This window comes from Oryx dammah, unplaced genomic scaffold, assembly GCF_014754425.2.
Source record: "Oryx dammah isolate SB20612 unplaced genomic scaffold, SCBI_Odam_1.1 HiC_scaffold_6, whole genome shotgun sequence".
Lineage (NCBI taxonomy): Eukaryota > Metazoa > Chordata > Mammalia > Artiodactyla > Bovidae > Oryx > Oryx dammah.
Genome location: NW_024070190.1, coordinates 40,231,424 through 40,252,870, shown reverse-complemented (window position 1 = coordinate 40,252,870; position 21,447 = coordinate 40,231,424). Strand labels below are relative to the sequence as shown.

At 34.6% G+C, this 21,447-nt stretch overlaps 1 protein-coding gene across 5 annotated transcripts in view; it reads right to left on the bottom strand.

Moving 5' to 3' along the window:
- The window catches only part of JMJD1C (jumonji domain containing 1C), a 322,162-nt gene that overhangs the window by 75,054 nt on the left and 225,661 nt on the right, over window positions 1-21,447 (bottom strand). For 2 of the 5 annotated variants that reach the window (XM_040242284.1, XM_040242288.1), the window contains exons 1-2: window positions 16,272-17,825; window positions 12,361-12,474 (exon numbers count right to left, since the gene is read on the bottom strand). The gene's annotated coding sequence lies outside the window, so the exon portion shown is untranslated. Of the gene's footprint in view, window positions 1-12,360; window positions 12,475-16,271; window positions 17,826-21,447 lie in introns of those variants that run through there. The other 3 variants (XM_040242285.1, XM_040242287.1, XM_040242286.1) reach the window with 2 other exon arrangements.

The window sequence follows — 21,447 nt, the reverse complement described above, 5'->3', positions numbered from 1 at the left end:
CCAAATATCAGTAGTACCGATGACTGTTAATTATACATATCAACTTGGGTAGACTATGGTGCCCAGCTGTTTGGTCAAACACCAGTCTAGATGTTGCTATGAAGGTATTTTTCAATCAGAAGACTGAGTAAAGCAGACTCACCTCCATAATGTGGCAGGGGTTCTTTCTATTAGTCGAAGGCCTTAAGAATAATGAGGTCCTCCAAAGAGGAAAAAGCCTGTGCTTTCAGACTGCCTTTAGAATCAGCAACTCCTGCTAGAATTTCCACTGTGGGCATGTCCTGTGTATTTCAGAGTTCCCAGCCCCACCAAGAGGGTTAGTCAATTTCCTTAAAACTTCTTCTACTCCTTTTCTCTCTACATACACTTGTATACACCCCCACACTCTAGGGTGTTGTTTCCCTGGAGAATCCTAACATACCCCTTTACAGTCAAAGCTATGGTTTTTCCAGTAGCCATGTATCGACGTAAGAGTTGGACCATAAGAAAGCTGAGCACCAAAGAACTGACGCTTCTCAACTGTGGTGTTGGAGAAGACTCATGAGAGTCCCTGGACTACAAGGAGATCCAACCAGTCCATCCTAAAGGAAATCAGTCCTGAATATTCATTGGAAGGACTGATGCTGAAGCTATAATACCTTGGTCACCTGATGCAAAGAGCTGACTCATTGGAAAAGACTGATGCTGGGAAAGATTGAGGGCAGGAAGAAAAGGTGGTGCCAGATGATGAGATGGCTGATGGTATCATCAACTCAATGGACGCGAGTTTGAGCAAACTCTGGGAGATAGTGAAGGACAGGAAAGCCTGGCATGCTGCAGTCCATGGGGTTGCAAAGAGTCGGACATGGTTTACTGACTGAACAACAACTATGAAATACTATTAGCTTTCCTTATCTCTTTCCCATCTTCTAAACCCTTGCTTTCTGAGAAAAAGTAAAACCAAAAAAAGAGAAACAGGCAAATAACTGATATTATTACTATATCAGGTGATTCTATAGTACAGAACACTATAAACATACCTCTACTTTAGAACTTATAGCACATTTCTGTAATTATATTTAAGTCTCTCCTTCTGGCCTGAAAGAAAACCAAGTATTTTATCTGTCTTTAAATCTCTGTAGCTAGCAAAGAAACTGGCACAAAGCAATAAATGAATGACTGATTGTTACAATTCAACAATCACTGGATCTTTTTCTCTTGCATCTTAAAAACATAGCTTATCTAAAAGGCATGTCTATGCCTAATAATTTAATGACAGGAATCATACTCCTAACACTGACAGATGCTTCAGAAAATGTCAATAGTTACAACACAAAACAGTATACTTTAAAATAATTTATCTTTAGAGTTAACAATCATTTGGACAAATTACGCAGTTGGAGAAAAGTGGGGAAAAAAAAAAAGATTATCTCAAGCAATCAATACAGACATATGTATCAAAGCAATAGAATAGAGCCCAGATATAAATTTTAGAATAAATGGTCAACAGATTTCCAACAAGGGTGACAAGACTATTCAATGGGAACAGGACAAATGAGCCTTGGAAATTTGGATATCCACAAGAACTAAATTGGATTTTTCCCTTATACTATCTAAAAATTTATTTAAAAATGAATCAATGACATATATAAGAGCTAAAACTACAAAACTCTTAAAGGCCATTTTTCATGATGTTGGCGTTGGTAACAATTTCTCAAATATGATACTGAAAGCATAGGCAATGAATAGCTATTATTTAGAAAATGAAAAATAACAAGTGTTCTCACAGAGAAATTGGATCCTTGTTGTTAAGAATGAAAATAGTGCAGAGCCTATGCAAAACTTTTGAACTGTGGTGTTAGAGAAGAGTCCTGAGAGTCCCTTGGACTGCAAGGAGATCCAACCAGTCCATCCTAAAGGAGATCAGTCCTGGGTGTTTATTGGAAGGGCTGATGTTGAAGTTGAAACTCGAATACTTTGGCCACCTGATGCAAAGAGCTGACTCATTTGAAAAGAACCTGATGCTGGGAAAGATTGAAGGCGGGAGGAGAAGGGGACAATAGAGAATGAGATGGCTGGATGGCATCACTGACTCAATGAACATGAGTTTGGGTAAACTCCGGGGGTTGGTGATGGACAGGAAGTTTGGGAGTGCTGCGGTTCATGGGGTCACAAAGAGCTGGACACGACTGAGCGACTGAACTGAACTGTGGAAAACAGTTTGGCTGTTTCTCAAAAAGTAAAACATAAATTTTCATATGCTCTAGCAATCCCATTCTTGGGTATATACTCACAAGAAGTGAAAGATGGAACTCAAACAAATATTTGTACACCAATGTTCACAGCAGCATTATTTGTAACAGTAAAAAGGTAAAAACAACCCCAAAGTCCATCAACATACGAATGGATAGCCAAAATGTGGTAAATACATACTATGGAATATTATTCATCTATGAAAAGCAATGAAATGCTGACACATGTTACATAGGTGAATTCTGGGGACATTACATTAAGTGAAATATGCCAGTCACAAAAGGACAAACTGTATGAATACACTTATATGAGATATCTAGAAGAGGCAAAATAATAATAATATAGACCAAAAAAAGAGAACCAAGAGGTAACCAGGGGCTAGGAAGAGCAGGCTACTGGGAAACAGGGAGTTACTGTTTAATGAAATGAAGAGTTTCTATTTGGGATGCTGATAAAGTTCAGAATCTGCATAGTGGTGACGGTTGTGTAATACTGTGAATATATTTGATTCCACTGAATTGCACACTTAAATGTTTAAAATGCTAAGTTTTACTGTTAGCTTTTTTTAAAAACAAATGCCTGTTATCCCTCTACTAAAGGAAAATGAGGTTGCAGCCAATCAGGTGGCTGACCCAACTAAAAAAAATAGTTAAAAAATTTCTGACTAGTCAACCATTCCACCTTCATGGGAAAGGTGATCAGAGTTAATACAAGTGGACCATCCAACACACATTATGCTTATTCACTATAGTTCAAGCATTTAATCAGACCTGCTCTCTTAGTGGCTTAGCTAATTTAAATTCATCCTGAGACAATTTAGGGGGTCACCTAATCTAAGAATAGCAGTATCCTCTCTCTTTTTCCTCCCACAACCAGGGTAGATTCCTTATACCTCTCTGGTGTCTGCTACTTTTTCTGTATTTTGCCTATATTTACATTTGTGTTTTTCTGTGCACTTCCACCATTAGATTGTAAGATGTACGAAGGCAGTGTATTTGTGTTCTTGCATATAACACAGAAGGTCCTCAAACATATGAATAAAAAGCCCCCAATCATTATTTATTGACTAAGGGCTAGTATTGTTTTGCCTTGAGTCTGAAGCCTAGAAAGACTTGGATTTTTAGAGATAATCCTTTTAACAAGAGGTTAAAAGGGCTTTGTTTTAAAGTATTGCTTTTTAATTTTAACTCTGAACAAATCTTTGAACATAACAGAGAAAACTAGGCAGCCAAGGAAACTGGGAGGGGGCAGACCATCTTCATTTGCTTGGATTCCTGCAGGGAACAGGGGGCCTGAACCCGGCACACAGGTCTGGGGTGCAGCGTGATGCCAGTATGCCAAAGGTCTAGGAGACTGTGCAGGCAATACGGTTAAGGAAAACTTTACCCTCATATACAGGAAAGATGGCAACCCTAAGGAAAACAGGCAAGTGCCAAACAAAAGGATGATGTGCAAATAAGAGATGCTTCCCATGTGATGGCTCACAAAGGAAGGGTGGCGCAGTAGAAATAACGTCTTGGAATCTGAAGTTTTTGGTTCAAGTTCTGTTTAGGCTGCCACTAGCTATGTGAACCTAGATGCTAAATCACAACTTCCCTAAACCTCAGTTTCTTCGCCTATAAAAACTGCTATCCTAGATTCTCTCCCTTCCTCATCTTTCTTCCTTTTTCTCTCTTCAGCCGTTTATTCTCCTACATCCCTACCCTCAATTTTACCAAGAAACACAAATATTAGATTTTAAAAGTCCTGCAAAGGGTGTGGGAGAATCGACACTAACACACAAAAGTCACGTGGCAACTAGTATTACGAGAAGCAAAACCTATGATTAAGCAGAAGAAACCTGTCCGCAGAAAGAAGACTGAGGCATGGGGGAAGGAATACGTGACTTGAGTTTCTGACCTTCTAGTTCCTAATTCCATTCCAAATAAGGCTCAGCTGTACTTTTCTGCAATGGATATCCATGATATTTCCTGTATCTTTTTAATAGTCCCATCCCTTTACAAATAATACTAGTTTATATGGTTTTCCATTTCTGCTGCCTATTCACTGTAAGTTAATATGTACTTCTCAAAGAGTTATGTGGATTAAATTAATATATGTAATATATATATTATGTATATATATATTATGTAATATATATATTATTTACAATGCTTTTAGGAAAGCATTATGTATAATAAAATAATACAATCTGTTTTCCTCATAAGGTAAACATCAGAATGAATAAAGCAATGCACATGTAAATATTTTAGAAAATGTTAAACCTTATAAATATATTAACAGCACACTGAGAAATTAAATTTTAATTGTTATTTTAAATAAAGTGGCTGTGCTTTAGTAAGAATCTGGAGTTTGGCAAAAGGAATAAACAAACAGTATCTACCTATTTTGACTGGCAGAAATTCTTCTCAATGATAACTAACTGATGGCTTAGAATCTTTGGAATCTGATGTCTACAAGCATAATTTCACATACTTTAAATTCATAACAGCAGTCACAAAAAATTAAAAAGAGACTGGCAGATTTTTCAGCATATGATCATAGCAGATTTGGGACCAGGAGAGAACTTTTGCAGACCGTGACTTATAAATGTTTTTAATCTGAATATTGCAGAACAGCTCATATGCGGGCCAAATTTCAGTCAAAATAACATGTTCCTGAACTTCATGAATACATTTTCAACACACCAAGTTTTGCAACTAATTTTTAAAAATGAAGAACTCTCTTTTAATAGCAGCATACAATACATACTGGCATACCTGATTCATGCGACCTAATGTTTCACAATTATGGCAACATAAAACCAGGCAAGTGGAAGATAAAAGCAGCACTTATACAGAATGGAGAGCAAAATTACTGAATATTAAAACATGATGTACCAATTTAAAATTTTTAAAAAGCTTGCTTAAAAAGGAAGTACAATGATTCTGTTTTAGCTTCTGGTTCCGCTTTTCTTATTGTCCATTCTACTTTCTAGGCTTCAGCTTGGCTCTGCTATTGCAAGCTGTCACTTTTGACTAGAAATGGAATAAAGCCAAGTACTACACAATAGCAGCTTCCTGCTCTGGCCTCATCTCCTAGACCACCCCCAGGCCAACGCCTGCCCACAGATGCTGATTCTACCAAGCCATTATTACACCCGCAATCAGTTCACAGCTATGACTATGACCCTGTATTTTTTATAGTCTTGGCACACTGTATATCCTACAATCTTACAGTTCTCATTTCACTGACATTATGGCAACAAGGCACCTTTAAATTTCAACCAAATGATAATATGAAGGCAAAGTGAAATGGAAAAGGGAAATATATACACAAACTTATGGCCTAATGGACAACGTGCTCAACTCTGTCAAAATATAATTCAGAAATTGATATAGAAAAATAAAGAATAGAAAGCTCTTAGAAAAATAAAGAATAGAAAGCTCTCAGAAAAAGTGCAACTAATCCAAACAGTCCTGTTATTCCCATTTTGTATAATTTTGATTTGCATCTGGTATTGCCTGGTTTACTAGTTTTCTCTCTTTTGAGATAAACCTAGATTTAGGTTGAATGCTTCTTATCCCTAAGACTAAAATCCATTAGCCAGAGATTAGTTTGATTAGGTTAATGTTGGTCACAAATGTCTGTTCACAGTCAAGTAAAGAAAAATAATTCTTTAACTTTCTGAATATCACTTCATATTTTTTGAGATTAAAAATATCTATCAGCAGCAAGTATAGCTTATGACCTTCCCTAGGGAAAAAAATATAAGGATATGTTTGTTGTGGAGAGTAATACCACAATTTCTGCATCTTTTCTAACATCTTTTTCTTAAAATAGGAGTTCAGGCGTCACTTGGGAATCTTACCTATACACTTTTAAAATAGAGGAGGGAAAAAGAAACACTACTACTCAAACATGTTCTGTTATGCAGTGACCACGGCTTGTACCAACACCAAAAGAGTTTATCTAATACCAGCTGCAGAAAGAGTGGTTGAGAGTTCCAGAGAAGACAAAGAAAACAGACTGTTGTTACAAGAGAGAGGCGCAGATGGTGGCAGAGAACTGTCCAATGGTTGCATATGGTAAGAAGAGAAAGGAGTTTCAAATATCTACCACACAGGTTTAAGACACCATCTACAAAAAGGGAAATTAGGGCATGTCTAAATAGCAGCGACCTTCTATTGAGTGGTTTCTATATAGTAATAAGCTATTAACTGTGTCATTCATTTAATCTGAGGTGGACAGTATATTATAGATGAGGAAACCAAGCATATAGCCTGCTTTAGGCTTTTCCAATGTCACATGCTAGCAAATGGCAAAGCTAGGATTTGACACAATATCTGCATGAATTGACTTCAAAATCATAGCTAGGCTGATTCTCTAAAACGAAAGATCCAATCAATTAGCTCCTTCTGATATAGTACAATAACCAGATGTCATTGTTAATACTTAATTGGACAAAATATAACATTTGGCTGTAGAAAATTTTGGTTTTGTTATTCTCTTGCTTCAAAGCTTCCAATGATTCATAGGGCCTACAAGATAAAAGTCACTTAGTAACTGTACTTAGCAATCCTTTTCCTCTTTTATCTGACCCCAAAATACTTATTTCTCTGGTATGATGTCTATATTTAAAACCAAACTCTCTTCTCTAGCTAGACTGATATTCTAATGACCCCTAAACCTAACTCATCACTGATCATGCAATCCTTTCTGCCAAATGTCTGCCTCACTCTCCCGACTTTTCACTTCCCTCTCCATTCAAATGAATCCTCAAGTTTCATCCTCTTCATGAGATTTCTTTATACCATTTCAGTCTCCGTTGACTTCTCCTTTCTTCTGTATTCCTGAAGTCTTCACTATGTATTTTTTGGGCTCCTTTGATTTGAATAAATCAAATCTATTTCAAGGAATTTTTTAAAATCTAAGCTCTCATCATGGTTTATGAAGGTCTTGAAAAAAAATAAGGACTATAACTTACATCAACCTTTTTTTTTTTTTTTGGCTACACTGTGTGACATGCGGCCTCTTAGTTCCCTAATCAGGGACTGAACCTGTGCCTCCTACAGTGGAAGCAATAAAAGCTTTAATCACTGGATTGCCAAAGAAGTCCCTTCAGCAACTTCTAAAAACCATCAAGCACCAAAGCAGGATGCTGTGAATAGGGAAACCACATAATTTAAATAACTACTGAATGAATGAAGTCAGTTGGGATATTTCTAAGGCTAGACATTAAAATTTTTTAAGGGTAAGTTTTAAGGGTAAGTCAAAGGGAAGTAGAGTCTGGGCATAAAATTGCCTTTTAAAGACTCCTTTCTGGGAAAAACAATACACAAAAAAACATCAAGTGAGCTAACAGTAAGTAGGACACAAAGAGCTCCAGGCCCTCTCTCTCCTGCTCTAGGCCTGTTTCTCCCATCTCAACTCAAGGGCAGAGGCCCTCATTCTTGAAGGTGGGAATGTGAGTGCACGCCACTCCCTTATCCTAATATGTGTTTCTTATGAATATCTGTTTCTCAATAAAAAGTTTAGTTATCATTATAAAAACAATAACAAAACTCCCACTAATTTCTATCATAAAAATAAAACAATAGTTTGCTAGGCAGTTTCTGAAAGTCTGTTATTTTTTTTTTCTTTTATTTAGTAAAATTATGAGGGAGCAGTAATTTGACACCAGAAAGAATAAATCTGAGAGGAATTCTGGGACTAGGAATAAATCCTGTACTAGGTCAAATTCTCATTTCCTCTACTGGAATGTTAGTTTAAAAATGCTCTAAAGTAATATATTTATACTACAAATTGAAATGAGAGTAAAGAAAAGTGTGAAAAAGTTAAGTCTTTTCTCCACTCACCAAAGCAATATTAACAATAAAGTTCTGTTTACTCCCTTCTCTAAACTATTAGCAATATCATTACAGTACCCTGGGGAATAAATCTGCATATAAGTCAAATTACCACCACCAAGACTTTCAAACTTGTCAGTGGCTCACTTATGTCAAATACTTAACAAAATATAACATTTGGTTGGTGACAACCAAAGAACTAGTTAATTGTTTACCTAGGCTGTCTGGAGGCTAAATTTTACCTCCCTCAAATTCATCTCAATTCCAAATAACAAAAATATAAGAAGGAAAAATACATGTCTCTGGTACATTCCACTCTTTAAACTACTGGTAACTTATCCTGGGCAATCATTCAAGCTATTTTTAGTAAACCAGATGTGTTGAGCAACAACTAACTTAGGGATATTCTTAAACTGTGGACAATGAATTTATATAATCAATAATGGAAAATTGTGGTTCAAAACAGACTGTGACAAAAAACAACTTTCTCACTGAAGGAATATAGTAATGATAAACAGAGCTGACACAGTTCAGACACTTTCATTAACAAAATATTTTAAGACTTTGCTCAAGTCTTTAATCAATCTTTAGTCTAAGAACGAAGAAAATACTTAGGTTTGCTCCAGGCATTCCCTTCAACCAGCGATTCACAGCCCAACAGTACCATATCAAATACTTAGTAAAGTGTTCAATGCCTGTATTTTGTGATAATAGAAAATAAAGTATTAGTAGTCTTATCTCTGAACTTTTAGCAGATTAGAATGACCAAGAACTTCAGATAGGATTATTCCTTCAGGTCTAGGATGATTCTACTTTATTCTAGGGAAAATACCTCACCTCATTACTACAATGAATTTTAATATATAAAGATAGACATAGAGAGTAATTAAAAGCAAGCACATTCTGCTTCAAATCTTGAATGGTTTTCACCACTGCCCTTTGTATTATTATTCCTTTATTGCAGGTGTGTGCATGGCCAGAAGCCAAAATCCAGGACAAGATGATTTCAAAATCATGCTAAAAGTTCAATGTTCATATTTCATTATCAAACTGTTCTTTTACGTTTGATCAAAACTTCAAATTTTAGTGGAAAGTTTTAAAAACTTCTCTACTCATCCTCCAAAGGCAATCATACATAGAAATCATAGTAATTAAAAAAAAAAACCCAAAACTATAAAAAGTATCTTTAAAAACAAATAATTTTTCCCTCCTCCTTCCCAGCCATAGTAGAATCTAAAGAGTTTCCTCCTACTTCCTCTCTTTTTCCCTTCCCCCTTTACTTCAAAGAAAGTTAACTGCAGCAGGCCTGAATCAGGAAGTCTGAAAGGAGGAAGCAGAAACTCATTTCTGTGCAAAAGGAAGGAAAACACAGAATTAACAATACCATGGTACACTGCTTCAAAAATGTATTAACATGCCTTCATTATACTGTATATAAGACGCTGATTTCTCTCCTCATTCAGTATTCTTTCTAAAATATTGAAAACTATGATCAATGATGGTTGCACCCTGATTAACCAACCACAAGTCACTTTAAAAAATGACCAAATCAACTAAATTAATACATGCCATCTGATACTCAATACACTGAAATTATTCAGAGAGATAAATGTAGGATTCAAACCAATAACCTAAAAGTGAGTCATCAGAAAAGATGTGTATTAATTTTGAGTCATCAGTTTTCTAATCATTATCTTACAATATATATTATTGTGATATATTAAATAGGGCTGTACAACTAAAAGTTAACTTACGGGAGCATTCTACTACAGAATAAAATGCTGAGATGAGAACTCAAGGAAAAAGATGGTGAACAGGAATTCCCACTATAAAACTATTTAAATAGATTCACAGTGAAGCATCATTTGGAATTTTTCAAACAAAACTTAAGCGTACTTACTCATCACCTAATACAGAAAAGCCATTTCCAAAGTTTTAACCTGCCCTACTTAAGAACTCTACAATGGATAATTAATACCCAGATTCAGAAGAAACTGCCTCTTGAAATTTAAATAAGTGAGAAAAAACAGGGAGATCATTTAAAAAACTTAATTTTCCCCTAACTCCCTTTGACTTACATAAGGTTACTCTAAGGTTAAGATATGTCAAGGCACTATTTACAAAATCTATGCCAGGAACAGCTGCCATGTTTAACATGCCAAGGAATTTAATGTACTGTTTGGACAACTGGTTAGAGAAAGGCATTCTGGGATAAAGCTACTCTAATTACATGAACTCTAAAAGTCTTTCCTTATGTGGACTATATATTTTATAAATTCATTTAAATAAATAAATTTGAAAACCTAGACTGAGCCATCTTCAGTCTCTGGAGTAAATTTTCATTGAAAATATTACAGTAGGTGCCTATAATTTACATACTGGAGTAAGTATTTTTATATTTTAAACCTGTTTTAAAAACATGAAATACAGAAATTAAAACGCTACAATAAGCTTTATTGTATATCATTTATTCCTTCAAAAACACTTAAGAAACACTAAAATTAAGGTATGCTGGATCCTAAATCAAGTGCTGTTAGTGTAATTCCTTAAAACTAAAATTCACATTATTTATGAAACACAAACGGTTAAAATGTCAAGTGAATAATATCACCTATGGAAGACATTATATCCTTCTAGGCCAGAGAGCAACTTACGTATACTAGCAAAAGGAAGATACATAGCTAACAAAGATAATCATACAAATCACCAAATCAAACAAGACTTTAGCTCTTATGTTTTTATTTCTAATAAAAATAATAAAATTGTCAGAATCTAAAACAGTTTTAAAATGTGTATGAAAACCCCTGTGTAATATGTTAGTACATTCTTTTAATCATTACAATTTTAATAAACATGTTGTAGAGTTTTAGGCCACCTGGCAAGAGTTTATTTTTAAAAGTAATTTCTACATAATGATTTCAGTTCTCTAAATCAAACCCAAGCTGTAACTTCTATAGTGCTAATCAGAAACCACAGAATTAAAATGCTAAGTTGGAAGGTTCCTTTGATTTCACCTAGTCTAATTCCCACAAAAAGACTGTTAGAAATGAGACAAATTACAGTAAGACTATAAGCTAGCAAAATGGCAATCACAACTAAAACCAAAACAAAATAAAACCCGAGGGAAAAGCTCTAACACCTCCAATATTAAACTATAACTTGTTATAAATTTTTAGCTGTAAATACCATAATCAAATAACAGTACAAAAATGAGGCCATTTAATGAACTATGAAAAATAATGTGTAAAGACAAAAGCACATCCATGCAGACTTCAAAGAAAAAAATAACATTTAACTAAGGGAATTATCATCTACTTTTGGGAGATCTAATAAAAGAAGAGCCTAACTACTAATTCCCTAAGTATTATAACCTCACATACAACCAACCACTGCTCATTAACTCAAGCTCTTGTTCTTTCCATGGAAACAATGCCTCTATATTTTACTTTTGAAATCAGTAACTATTCTGAAATGAAACAGGAATATGGACTTTCAGCTTCATTTTAAAAATCAAGTCAAACTAGTCCAGTTATACTTTCTTTCAATGTACTTACTATGTTATCTTAAACATTTAAGGAAAAGAAACCTATAAAATACTGATATAATTAAATCTAAAATTCAAATATACAAAGAAAACAAACTGCTGTGCATTTTAATCTTTACCTTTCAAAAATTAACTGATAAAACATAACTAGAGATTTTAAAAACATTTAGCTTACTCCTTTTGATATGAGTTTCTTTACATGATTTAAATCCAAAAACCAGCTAGAAAACGTTTTTCCAATTAAGTTTTGTATTTAAATTGCAACAACTGGGAATTAAAATCTAGAAACTGAACAATTCAACTTATGACAATCTAAAAGGAAAATTACCACTTAAAAAGAAAATGAACTACTATTATGCTAAACTGATATGCATGTATATAGTGAATACTAATCTCATTTAATTACATAAATTGACCCAAATCTTAACCTTCAGAGCTGGAGACGAAGATAACTTATACTAATGTCTAACCAGTTACTGTCTAACAATGAACATCATTTGAATGGCAGAGACTTCTATTTTGCTCACTTGCGCATGCACAGCCACAAGATGCTGCCTGGCTCACAGCAAGTTCTCTGTGTGTACTGACTGGATAGATCAATCATTTACCCTATAGTCAAACTTTATCAAATGCATTAAGTTTCTTATATACCTTGATGTTAGCTAGAAAGCTAAACTTAAATATTCAAAAGAATATCTGAATATCAACGAACCTTAATGAATAGGTAATTTTTTAAAGCGACCTGAAATTTCTTACCTGGTAGGGCTGAAAGGCACTATCTTCAGTTAAAAAATCCAGTTGTTTATCTACAAGGAATTCTACTGCAGTGATTGAACTGGGTACACTTTTTTCAACCAGGGGTTTGAAAGTCTGGTAAGAGAAAAAAAAAATTCTAATGGTTATTTTCTGGGTTTTATCCTCAACATGTGAAGGGGTATATATAAACACAGTGTATTAAAGTCATTATCATAATGATTTTAGCTACCAATTAATATCAGTTTTCATAATCTAAAGTGATGCTTTTATCTGGAGTATTTTGTATTATTAAAAGGAAATTAAGTAGATTTTAAGAAATAATTTGAAAAAAATCCCAGTCTATTAATAAATCCCAGTTGTTGAAAAGGATATAATCAAATATACATATGTATAAAAATTCCTAATCTAAAGAAAGAGAAATTGTTCCCAAAAAAGCAAACTGGGTAGGAGAGGTTATTATCCCAACTCTTTTAAAATATTGTTAAGTATTATTCTTTACAAAACAGAGTAGTTATGATTTATATGTGTAGTTCACTTACATGTGTAGCTCATTCACATCAAGGATTTTAAATGATCAGGATGCATCTGGTCTTTTAACTCCACCCATGTACTACTTACCCCCGCCCCTGCCCCAAGCACAAATAAAAATCCAGCTGCTTCAGTAACAGCAGTACTGGGGGAAGGGCACAGGAAAAGAAGAGGGAGGTAAAAACTATTACACAGAACTCACCATCACCTTCCAGTAAACTCTCTCCAGATTTCCACGATTATAAAACAGAACAAAACAAGGGGGCACGCGGTGGTAGTGGGGTGAACTGAGCAAATCCATAGTCATTTGAAGACAACTTTTACAGAAATGAATTTACTCGTATTCTAGGCAGGAGGTGGGAGTGAAGGAGGCAAGAGAGGAAAAGGAAGGAAGGAAATAAAGGTACTAGGTATGCACTTTTTATGACTATCCTAATTATTTTCAAAGTAGAAGCAATCTGAATAAAAGCCAAGGATATTATATCCATGATAGTGTTTTAAAACTTACAAATGAAAACAATATTCTACTGTTTTAAAAACATAGTGACTTTACTATTAAAGAATATAAGTTTGGAAAATGAAATAAAAAAGCAACTCGGTTTCTGAAGTACTTGTATCACAAAGGGAAATCTTTCTTGCTACACGCAACTTGTGCGACCGTTTGGATGTAAACCAAAGATTTCTGCAGACAGTAGAAATCTCCAGGAGATACAAAGCCATTGTAATTCCCTCTTATTTATGTCTTCAAAAAATCTAACATCTTGCTAATCATAACTAAACACTCTGCTGAAAAACCTTTCAAAATTTTTAATTCAGAATGGCTCTTAAACAGTTAACTTCTCTATTTAAGAAATTATCTTTAAAGCTTTCATCAGGAGTCTACGTTTTGAAAAAGCTGAAAACACAAGAGAATAAATAAGCATTTTAAACATGCTTTATTCCTATACTATTTACTTCATGAACTAATAAATGATGTATCTGTTCATAAATGAACATAAAAAAATTATCTTACATTTCCAATTTACTTTCAGTTCCTTATGATTAGAAAACCTAATCACAGTAATATCCTCCTTCCCATGTTCTAGGGCTAACCTTTTATGTATCAAAAGTATTTTTTTTGTGTGGGAAGTTACATTTTCAAAACAGGTATTTCCCTATTATTTAGCTATCTCCTGCTTCTGTGGCCATCTGACACTTTCCATTTACCATAACTAAATTCTTTACGAGAAATATGTAACATTCTCAAATTAAATGTTTAATTTTTAGCAAAAAAATTAGAAAACACTGGCAGCTTCTCAAGAGAACTTTAAATCCCTGAACTTTATCAAATGCTCTTATTTTTTTCTAAAAAGTACCAAATCAGGTCAACTTGGGAAGGTTTTAAAAAGGCCCACAAAAGGTACTACCTAAATGCCTATTATACAGATTCAATTAAGGAGGACTGGGAAAAAAAGTAAACTTCTCCACTCCGAGTGCCTCTTTCTTAGGCAAATAATACAGGTGGTTTGCATTTCCTATGAGACCTAGTCATTTTATAATATGAAAAACATTCCTGTGAAGAGAACCTCTCAGAACTCTGCTTTTTAAGGTAAGTCAGAGATCTAAGGGTAAATTTCAATAGGCCAATTTATCATAATTTAAATTACTGAGAAAAAAAAATTTAGTTTCCAGGCTAAAATAATAAAAATTTCTCATTTTAGGGTATCGAACTGAAAGCCACTGGTAGAATCTAGCTATCAGAAATGTTAAAAGACTAGTTTATAATGGTCTGTTTCTGATGCATGAGTATTTATAATAACCATGTACAAATGGAAGTCAAAAGTACACCATGCTTCTTAAGTAGCAAATAGGACAAGGACTTGCAAATTTTAAAATGTGCAATTACTCTTAAACTACAAATATGTTCCCAAGTGCCGATAAATACTTTTATAGTACTTGTTAAAGAAATGTTTCAATATGTATTAAACAAGCAACCCTAAAAATGTGCGACTGTTCCTACTTTACTGAAAAATTAAAGACTAACAACATATAAAACTGAGTTAAAACACATCCTAATTCCCTAAAGTGGCAAATCAATGATGTAACCATTAATAATTTTTGTATCCAAGTCAAAAACATCCACTTTAAAGACATTAGCTTAAAAATAGAAACAAATATTTAAATAAAAGTGAATGAATCCTACAGATTCTGGATGAATCTGTAGTAAGTATTTCACGGGTCTAGGTGCACTGGAATGCAAAGAAACTAGAACTCATGCATAGCTAAGTAATTCAAGACTCTAAAGATATACCATTCTATGAGGAACTTCCACAGCGTAAGGGGAAGCTACAAGCTACCATCAGATGAAAGTCTCAGTAGAATGTGACCCTAATCACAAAATGACTTCATTCTAACGCTGAAAAAAGTCTTTGAAAATCCAAATTAAAATTGCCAACTAAACAAAACACTTTTTCAATTTCATTAATGGACTGAGAGTTCGTTTAAGGTCCTTTGTCTTTGTTAACTGCACTTTAAAAATAGTATAAAGTCAAATAAATACTTAGTAGAGAGCCTGCATTTCTACTAGGGCCTACCACGCTATAGGAAGAATGCTTAGAACAACTGTATCCTGTTTGGGGCTCCATGCTGCACCACATTCCATTCACATGAGGAAGAGGCGAACAGATGAGCCCTCCTCGAAAAACATTTTTAAAATAAATCAGCTACAGTCCTCAAACATAACTCAGCTGCTCAAACAAACCATGTTAAAGCTCACCATTTAACATTTGACTGGAAATTCACAAGGTTTATGTCTACAGTCCAAGTTTCTAACAATCTCCAGTTAACATTTAACAATTTCTTTTCCAAGTGAAAAAAATTAGGCTCATAAACTACAAAAATCTGATATAAATCTCGAAATACTAAAGCAGAAAACAATCTAAGATACATTTTAGAAGTCAAGGTTTAGTCTTTAAAAAAAAAAAAAGATTGGAGTGACTCGAAAGAACAAAGTCCAAATTCCCACCCAAGCAGGTCTATTGAAAAACACGATACTGTTAGAAAACAAGTTGGGGGTGGGGACAAGCATACAGACAGAAAAAACCCTCACAAAACAAATACCCCTACTTCCCTTGAAACATTATATTCTAAAACCCTAACCCAAAACATTTCTGCTATAATACTTTAAACAACTGAGCTTGTTTTTTTATCGTACAGTGTTATGAAATTACTACCGACACGATAAATCTCTCTCTAAACAAATGAAATCATTAAAAATTCTAAAAAACTAAGACCACGAAAGCTGAACCTGAAAAAGATAGTGACCTTAATTCCTAAAATCGAGAAGCAAAACCAAATGTAAATTAAGACAAAAGAAAAAGGAAGCAGAAAAATACAAACCGTACTTTGTTCTTGAGAATTTTAAAGTATCTTTAAATCTCTGATATCCACGACAAGGCTTTAAAGGTCAAGAAGTATAGCTGACATTTCCATTTTGTTCTTGAGCAGTATTTTTTTTTAAATCTAGCCTCAATAATTCTTAAGTCTTCAAAAATCACAGGCAAACGGCTCTCAAACCAAGCATTTCTGAGCTCACTTGCAGCGTCGTCATTGTATAGTAAGAAAAGCCAAGACCACAGAACGAAGCAGAGGCTGTAACCTAACAAGTCTCCGACGAGCAAATGACGATCTTCTGTCTGCTCTGGCTCAGTCCTGGCAGTGACGAGGATTACAACTCGCTCTTTGTCATCGGCACTGTGGTGTTAACGACCAAGAAATCCTGCAGCTGAAGCTCTACTGCACCCTCCGATCTGGGTCAGGATAATTTCTCCCGAGGTCGCTTACATAACCAGTAAGATACTCCAAATAGAGAGAGCAGCCATCCATCAGCTAGAGAAAGCCTTTTCCCACTGTACTCTGTCTGTGTGGAAACACACTGCAGTAGCTTCCAACAGCGCAGACACCCAAATGAGAACGACTACTTGGCTTAGGGCACACTGAGAGAAGGGAAGAGGCGGTGCTCTGTAAACTGTAACTAATCCTCCGTCACAGGTGCTGATGGAGTCACTTCCAGCACGAGTCACATTACTGGTGATTACTCATTTGGCTGCGCCATAGAGACTGGCTCATAATTTTAACAACAGACAAAGACAGACTAGTGGCGAGACTGAGAGCTCAAGTTTACTGTCTCCTTCAGAAGGCAAATGCAAATGCAAAGTTTCTGCTTTACAGATTCACCAAGGTGAGAAAGTGCAAAAAACAAGTAATACGTAAATATCTCTCAACTGGGCAAAAGGAAAATGTAACTTTAAACCTATTAAGAATACTTTCTAGTGTGTTTTCAAGTAAAGAATTTACTTTTACTCATTCTTCATTGGAAATACACTGATATTTTAAAAAACACAGGGGGGAAAACAGTTTAAAACATTTCTGGGGTAATAATCTAAGTGAAATCAAATGACATAACCAACAACCACACCAACACTTTACTCAAAAGAAAAACTAACTGGTAATATTTATTTTGGCAGATTAAAAAATATTCCTGAACATTTTTATTATTTTTAAGAATAATTTAAATAGTTCATAGTTATAAAAACCTTTAATAGCTACAGATGGCTATTCAGCATCTGACACGTGATTAGTCTGAACTGAGATCTGTGCTGTATGTGTAATAAACACACTGAATATGAAGAAAGAATGTCAGATATCTCCCAGTACAAGAAAACATTCACCTATTTTTAATGATGTGTGTGAATGGCCTTTTGTTTTAAATTTGTCCCAATGTTAGGTATTGCAATTTCAATAAATCTAAAAATTTACTGATTTTAATACCACACAACCAATTTATCAAATTGTCTTAAGAGAAAAACTTCCAATTCCCAGCCAGTGCCCTGTCCCTTTAAATCTATTCCAGATGTATCAGCTTCATTTCATAAAAAACATTACGTTAACTACTAGAAAAAAAGATATTTTAAATTTAGTCTATTATGCATTGTACTTATGAAAATCTCAATCCATTTGTTTTAAAGATGAAAGAGAGGAATAGTGATTATTTTAAAAATATTAGTAAAACTCAGTTTTAGAACAGTAATAGAAATGAAATGTAACTTTAGAACAAAGTACTTTTTAATAATGAGTCAAGTGAATATTAAATTACATATAGAATACCAGTATTTCATTTCATAATTACTTAAGATGTGATCATAAAACATGTATGGAATTAAAAGAATTCAGTGTAATATAAGTTACCAAAAAAAACAACTGGAGTAATATGGCAGCTTTATTCTGAGCCCAAAACAAACAGCAAATATTTGATTCAGGTTATTACATTATATTATAAACTATCAAATTTTAAAACATGTCATACTACTTTTCTATAGTTTACTGTATATTAGAGAATGAGTTAAATATTTCACAAGATGCATTTTATAATCTCACATAAATTTCAGATTTGACTATGTTGTTATTAACTTAAAAAAATGTTCCTCAAATACTATGTCTCCTACAAAATCAAGTAGCCTTAAGAACTATACTTAACAACTGCCACAGTATTTATATATTGCTAGTGATACACAATTTAATAATTTTATAAAATTAAAATAACATCAGTACTGAAAAACCACTCATTTTTATTTCATACATCACGGTTACATTAAAGTTAGATATTTTTCCATTACCATAAATACTACATTTTTGTTGTTTAGTGGCTAAGTCCTGTCTGACTCTTTGTGACATAGTTCATTCTTAATGGAAATAAATAAAGGTTACAAGTGCAACTAGCTGAAAACCTTAAGTATCTTCCTAATGTTTAAATTGGGCTTGATAAATATTTTTATAGGGCTTCGTTGGTAGCTCAGGTGGTAAAGAATCCACCTGCAATACAAGAGACCAGGGGGTTCAATCCCTGGGTCACGAAGATCCCCTGGAGAAGGGAACTGCAACCAACTACAGTATCCCTGCTTCGGAAATCTCATGGGCAGAGGAGTCTAGTAGGCTACAGTCCATAGGGGTGCAAAGAGTTGGACATGCTTGGGCAAGTAACCCAAATATTTTTATAAATATATAAATGTATGTTCGGTCTGGTACACTGACAAATTTCTAAAATACTGAAGTAGCAATACTGAGAAAGCATTTGGTAGCAAGCGTAAGTTGCTTAGCTTTTACAACATATCTCCTTAAATTCTCTCGTTCTTACAACTTGTAAGAGATGGTATTAAATATCACCTTGCAGACGGCAAAAAACACAAATTTGAGGAGAGCAGCATTTTAATTCTTTAAACTGGCTCTTCTTGTGGCTTATACCTTCCTTAATGCATTAAGGAAGGAAGTTGAAGAGTTAAAATTTTTTTTTCTCTTTTTTTTTTCGGTTGGGTAAAAGGTCTTTTCTGGCAGCTAAAACCAGGCTAGAGGAAGAGGAAACTACTCCAGTTACTGCCCAGAAATACACATCTCTGACTTCCTTCCTTTTTAGCTGGTTTCTAGGTTACAAGCTGAATAAATCAACAGAGGTGAGAAAGTAAACAGAGGCTAAAAGGAAGGCAATACTGTATGGCTATCTGAAGAAAATCTGTTCCTTCCAATAATTGTAGAACCTTTATACATATAATTAAGAGTTAAACTAGCATTTTGGTATCATTTATTTTGAACCAAGAAAGAAACCCCTCATCTTTACAGATACAGAAATCTAAACAAACAAGTGGATTTCTCAAAGTATACAGACTGTACAAAACACCAAAAACCTCTAAGTTTCAGTGCTTTAGCATTTTAAGTACTTTTTCAGACACAAGGATAGGAAAATAAGAGAAACAATAGTAATTTAAAAATGATTTGAACTTGATATCGCCTTATCTGAAGCTGATTAGACTGAGGAAAATACTTTTCAATGTCCTATTGTCCTATTAATCTATAAAATATATAATCAAATGCGTAACTGTTGCATTGTGGTTATTACCCTAGTGACTAACATCTTCACATTAATATATCTATGTAGATATTCCAGGCACTGCAAAGGCGGTGTAGCATGGTACACTTCAACAGACCATGAAGTTCCAGGATTTCCAGATGATACAGACCTAACACTGATTTTAAACTCTCTTTTCTCCCCTAAGCATGCAGGACATTCAATCAACCAATATGTGTGCAATGTCTCGAATTAGTGCACCTTTCCCTCCCTTCTTCATTATATCCTGGGTAAAGTGCCCCAGTCGTAAGAGGAAAGTTATGCAACAACAGAATGTGTTCATTTAACTCTGTAAATATTTATCATAATTTTTATGACATATAGTTGACTAAGAAAAATCACTGCTGAGAACACAAAAGCACTATACAAACAGTCTCTGTGTTTCAATAAGCATTATGGCTGAATTCAGTGTCCTTTTATCTTCTCCTTCTAGTCCTTCTGAGTACTAATAAAGCACATACTCTAACTGGAGTAGTAGTTTTATCTGCTTCTCCTATCTATGGCTTCTCTTTAAGAATCTCCCTGATCAATCTTTTTTCTTCCCAATATCATGAGGTTTCACTTACAATCATTCCTCTGTAATGGCAAGGAATTGGTTTCAGGGTCTAGGAGGACATCAAAATCTTTCAAGGCTCAAGTTTCTTACATGAAATAGAATAATGTTTGCATATAACCCTCCCATATACTTTAAGTCATCTCTAGATTACTTATAATACCTAACATAACATAAATATTATGTAAATAGTTGACAGCTTTAGTGACCCAGTCATGTTCAACTCTTTGCAACCAAATAGACTGTAAGCCTGCCAGCCTCCTCTGTCCAAGTAATTCTCCAGGCAAAAATACTAGAGTGGGCTGCCATTCCTTTCTCCAGGGGATCTTCCCAACCCAGGGATCAAACCTGGGGTCTCCTATCTCGCAGGCAGATTCTTTACTGTCTGAACCACCAAGAAAGTCCCCAAAATTGTTGATAGGCACAAGGAAAATTCAAGTTTTGCTTTTGAGAATCTTTTGGTATTTTTTCTTCTGAAATTTTTCATCCATGGTTGATTGACTCCTCATATGTAGAAAACACAAGTAGGGAGGTCTGACTGTCCTCCTCCTCCTCCTCTACAACTTCATGGGTGTATGCCATTAAGGTAACTAATTTTTCTTTCCATTAATAAATAATTCCAGGACTTCCCTGAGGGTCAAATGGTCAAGAATCCACCTGTCAAATGCAGGTGACATGGACTCAATCCCTGGTCTGGGAAGATTCCACATGCCATGGGACAATCAAGCCCATGGACCACAACTACTGAGCACTGCAACTGCTGAAGCCCAGAACCTAGACCAAGAGGAGCCAGCCGCAAGGAGAAGCACGTGGCACCCCACCATCAGAGGAGCTGCCACTCGCCGCAGCGGAAGAAAGCCTGTGTGAAGCGATGAAGATCCAGTGCAGCCAGAAGTAAAATGGAAACTTACAGCGATAGATTTTTAGACCTAAATTTTCATCTTACTCTAACCTGTATTTTATAGCTTTTATATTTTTTATATTATTTATATTTTATATTTTTTATATTTTATATACTACTGGAGGACACAGATATACCCTGTAACCACATAAAACCAAAAATAACTAG